At 40.5% G+C, this 5,156-nt stretch overlaps 1 long non-coding RNA gene and 1 pseudogene across 1 annotated transcript; one reads left to right on the top strand and one right to left on the bottom strand.

Annotated features, from left to right (window-relative positions):
• Window positions 1-728: 728 nt before the first annotated feature.
• On the top strand, window positions 729-1,240 carry LOC110307117 (annotated as a pseudogene).
• On the bottom strand, window positions 903-3,778 carry LOC115030403. Its single transcript, XR_003836010.1, has 3 exons — window positions 3,699-3,778; window positions 1,227-1,298; window positions 903-962 (listed from the first exon to the last, which is right to left on the bottom strand). It is a non-coding gene; the product is annotated as an uncharacterized LOC115030403 (long non-coding RNA).
• Window positions 3,779-5,156: the final 1,378 nt, after the last annotated feature.

Below are 5,156 nucleotides of genomic sequence, written 5' to 3'. Positions count from 1 at the left end.
GAATTCCTATAAAGCATTAAATATGGATCCCCTTTTAGTGACCAGTTATACTTCTGATTGTGCTAGAAAAATCAGGGAGATGTATGGAGGCACAAAGGAGAAGGGGACGTAACATCTGTTAAACCCCCTCAATGGAATACGTACACAACAGTTAAAAAGACCCAGGTGGTTCTTAGTGTTCTGACCCAAAATATTGCTGACTTATCTAGGAGATACAACCATAGATAGCAGTAGTATATTAAAAATTACACTTATACTTTACACACACACACACACACACACACACACACACCATATGATCTTCCTTTAGATTCCATGGACAGTAAGTTCTTGGATCATGAGAAACATGGATGCTGGGTATGGTGGCACACTTCTTTCATCCCAGCACTTGGGAGCAGAGGCATGATCATGTACTATATTTTACTCTGTAACATACAGAAACTTAAAGGTGAGGAATAAGAAAATCAAGTGTGAGTACTCATAGCTTTCAAGGACAGCTTGGTTTGTGTACTGAGTTCCAGGTCAGCTGGTGTTAAATAATGAGACTTTGTCTTAAACAGAAAAATGAACATGGCATATATAAAAATGTGTGACCTATGTTTTAATAAGTATAAGACTACACCCATATATATTTACCTGATTTACTCATGTATATGCCAGAAGAATTCAAAGATACATACAAAACTATACATAGAATATAAAAGGAATAGAGTTAAAGGTGATTAATAAGTACTTCAGGCCTCCACTGGGTGCTCCAAAAAGCCATCTTTGCTTTCCCAGAAGTGCTCCGTGCTCATTGCAGTCACATTCGCTGCCCACTGCCTCCTCCAATGCCGACTCTGACAGCTTTCTCACCAGAGTCTTCAAACTACCAATTCCTCACTCGCGGCATTGGACCACCAGCGTGCCCCACCAAGTTAGACGTGGCAGTGGACACCAGCTCTGAGATCACCACCAAGCACCTGAAGGAGAAGAAGGAAGTTGTGGAGGAGGCAGAGAATGGAAGAGATGCACCTGCCAATGGGAACACTCAAAATGAGGAAAATGGGGAGCAGGAGGCTGACAATGAGGTAGATGAAGAAGAGGAAGAAGGTGGGGGAAGAAGAGGAGGAGGAGGGGAAAGGGGAGGGGGAGGGGGAGGAGGAGGAGGAGGAGGAGGAGGAGGAGGAGAAAGGTGAAGGTGAGGAAGAGGATGGAGACGAAGATGAAGAAACTGAGGCTCCTACCGGCAAGCGGGTAGCTGAGGATGATGAGGATGACGATGTTGACACCAAGAAGCAGAAGACTCAGGAGGATGCCTAGACAGCAAAAAGAAAAGTAAACTTACGCACCGTGACCTATTCACCCTCCACTTCCCGTCCAGTAGAGAAGCAGGCCCCGCCCACTCATAGCAGGAAATGCCACCCACAGATGACCTGTGCTCTCCACCACCCCACCAAAACTACAACAGGAATTGGCAACATGGGAGGAGAAAAGAACCAGAACTTCCCAGGCCCTGCGTTTTTGTTTTTGTTTTTTTTTTCTTAAAAATACTTTAAAAGGACATTTTGTTTGTATTTTTTTATTTTCATTTTATATTTTTATAGTGTTAGGGGTCAGCCATTTTTTTTTAATGATAACGGGTGACCAAACCAGCCTTCAGAGCGTTTCTGTCCTACTTCAGACTTTACTTGTGGTGTGACCATGTTCATTATAATCTCAAAGGAGAAAAAAAAACTTGTAAAAAAAAAAAAAAAAAAGCAAAAACAACAACAACAACAAAAACAATCTTATTCCAAGCATTCCAGTAACTTTTTTGTGCATGTACCTAGCTGTACTATAAGTAGTTGGTTTGTATGAGATGGTTAAAAAGGCCAAAGATAAAAAGATTTTTTCCTTTTTGTTCTGTCTATGAAGTTGCTGTTTATTTTTTGTCCTGTTTGATGTATGTGTGAAACAATGTCCAACAATAAACTGGAATTTTATTTTGCTGAGTTGTTCTAATAAAAAAATAAGTACTCTAGTTTTATTTGTTATTTTTGAAACAAAAATTGATATCAGAATCTACATACAAATCCATAAAAGCAAAATGAGTAAAATATGATTAATTTTTAAAATATAAATGAATGATTAGGTGGAACTACTACTTACAAATATATTTGACAATCTTTTCTTATTCTTTTCTACCCAGATGCTCTCGGGAGATGAAGCAGGCATTCCCAACAAGCAAGAGAAACAGAAACACCCATGCCTGATTTTCCTGCTTGGATTGAAGTTTTGGAGTCAAACAAAACTGCAAAAGGGATTTTAATGTGTCTAGTAATTTACTAAGAAATGGACCCTTTTCTGAAATAGATTAGGAGCACTGTTCTAATGACTGAAATTTCTTGTTTAAAACTTTACAATAAAAAACACATCACTTCACTCACTGACCAAAGGTCATTGTTAGCAATGACAGAATTTCCAATATTTCTCAGAATAAATTCGCACAAATAAGTTTTTATTGATTCAATGATTGGCTTTGTTTTCTTCCTGAAAATGCTCATAATGATTTTTAGAGTTTCACATAACATTCTATAATGTATGTTCAAAGCCACAACTTTAGTTCAGTACTACTGCTTAGCAACTGCTAAGGCAACTGCTGTTCTAGAGCATCTTAGGCCATTTATAACTTTGGCAAAATCACCTGAGTTAGAGCAAAAGAAAAGACCAGGCCCCAGCCAAACTCGGTCATCTCTTGCACAGGCTAGCCCTTGTCTGCTCAGGTCTGACCTGCAAGCTTCATAGGAAGAATTTCTGCAAGCTTCTGAAAGGTTTTTGGCTTTCTAAATGTCAAGCAGGTTACCCATCCCCCCTCTGAGCTCTGACAGTCAGCACACATATTTATATTTGTGCAAAATAACAAGTAAAACAACAGGGCAAAATGTTCCTTTCTCCACAGATCTTCCTGCTTAAACATCAGACCAACCTCTACTCCATGTTTTGTTTTGTTTTTTTTTTTCCCTTGTATTTTCTGTCACTGACAACTGGCTCTGTTTTGGACACAGGGTGGGTATCATTCCTAGGTAACCATAAATGGGTTGCTCTCTGTTATATATGCACTTCAGGGAATACTGGGTATGGGCTGAGAATTAGGTGTGCCAATATGGGTCCACAGATACAATGAGACTAATTCTGGATCCTGACCTGAGCCCTTTAGTCCTCTGAAGGTAACACTCTCAACCTCAAAAAGCCTGCCCTTGATTTTTTTTCTGCCCATATCATGACCAGAATGATAAAAATGTGGAGAAGATAGGGTTTATTAGAGTAAATTGGAGCACCCCAAGGTATGAGAACAGGTATTGCCTAGATGGAGCCCATGGTGGAAAACTCTAGTGGGCTGACAGTGGACAATGGCCAAGCTACATTTTTAAAATGTCTATTATTAGTGTGTGTGTGTTGTCTGTGTTTTTTTAGATGGTACATGATTCTCTCCTTCCACCTTCATGTGGGTTTACTTGATGATCTCTTTTGCCAACCCATGTAACAGCTAGCATGTATTTATTTTTGTCTTAGTCCTAAAATTTTTTTTAAATGTGCCTTTAAATGAGTTTTTTAAATTGTTGATTTAACTCAGTTTACACTACTTGCCTGACAACTGCCCAGGTTCAGCCCCCAACACACACACACACACACACACACACATACACACACACACATACACACATTTGGATACTTACCATATAGAGAAATTTGTAATAGTCAAAGGAAGACAGAGAGGAAAAAAAGGAATTACTTAGTTGTCAGAGCTGGTCTCAGAAGCAGAAGCAAGAAGCAAGATAATTTGCATAAGGAAGTCCTATCCTTCAAGGAAGAAGGAATTTAAAAATTTCTTAGTAAATGAGGTTCAAATTTTAAGATTCCTTAGGCTAAACTACACTCGCCCTTCCAGTGGTGTTGAAAGAAGCATACCGTAGTTTTGGCTTTGAAGAGCAAGATTCAAAGGTCATCTCCAGTGTTAGAATAGAGCAGAGAATTAGAGTTGAATTGTTTCAACAGACTCAGGTCTCCTCCAAGTAGAAGCCACCAGCCTAAATGGACAAGGCTGGGCAAGGGTGGGGACTCAACAGCAGCGGTGGGAGGGGGCGGGGGAGGCGGGAGGGCTGTGGATTCCACAGCCAAAAAGCCTCTAGCTCCCAGCAGGACATCCGTTTGCAGAAGTAGATCTACAGAAGGTATGGTGGCCCAGGAAACCCTTACACTGCAGTCTGAATTTCCATCAAAGAACAGTGAGAGCAAACTGTCTCTCCATCACTGTGGCGTCTGAATAAGAACATTAAATAACAGCAGCTCTCATGTCATGAGGTCAGCTTAACTGTGAGGAAACCCAGCAGTAAGCAAGGTACTACAATGCCATCAAAATGAGGCAATGGTGACTTTTATAGCAGCTGGCACTCCTACAAAGCTGCAAGGCCAAATGGCTTGGACTGTTCTCGTACTTCTGAGCACCCATGGATTCCTGTTCTCTAGTGGACCATCCTAGAACTATGGGGGTGGGGGCAGGGTAGGGGAAGGACTGTGCTCAAATGCTTCTACTACCAAGTGAGAAATAAAAGTGCCATATAGAAACTCATTGAAGAAATGACTTGTTCCATAAATAATATGGGGTTACCAACTAAATGTTTATACAATGGCTTCCAAAGTCAGCCAGATTAGTAACTTTTATTGCATACAAGAATCATGGGTAATTTAAAGGGTGCATGATTGCTTATTGTACCAGCATCCCAAGTTCCTCTGCCTTCAGAATCTATACTTAGCTAGTTCTCTGCTCCCATGCTGGCCTTACACTCAAATAAACCTGAAAACAGCACTTCTGCACTTCTAAAGCTTTGTCTACAGCAGAGGTTCTCAGCCTTCCTAATGCTGTGACCCTTTAATACAGTCCTTATGTTGTGGTGACCTCCAACCCTAAAATTATTTTTGTTGCTACTTCATAAGTGTGATTTTGCTACTGTTATGAATTTTAATGTAGATATCTGATATGCAGGATATATGATATGCTACCCCTGTAAAACTGGTCTCAACCCATAGGTTAAGAACCACTGGTCTAGACTTTTCCACTACCTCCCCCCAAATTAGAGGTGCGATGCATGTGAACTGGATCTGAAGCAGTCTATGCTAGATCTTCTAGGCTCCAG

The sequence above is a fragment of the Mus caroli genome, chromosome 2 (genome assembly GCF_900094665.2).
Source record: "Mus caroli chromosome 2, CAROLI_EIJ_v1.1, whole genome shotgun sequence".
Taxonomy (NCBI): domain Eukaryota; kingdom Metazoa; phylum Chordata; class Mammalia; order Rodentia; family Muridae; genus Mus; species Mus caroli.
This window is presented reverse-complemented; position numbering and strand designations above follow the sequence as displayed.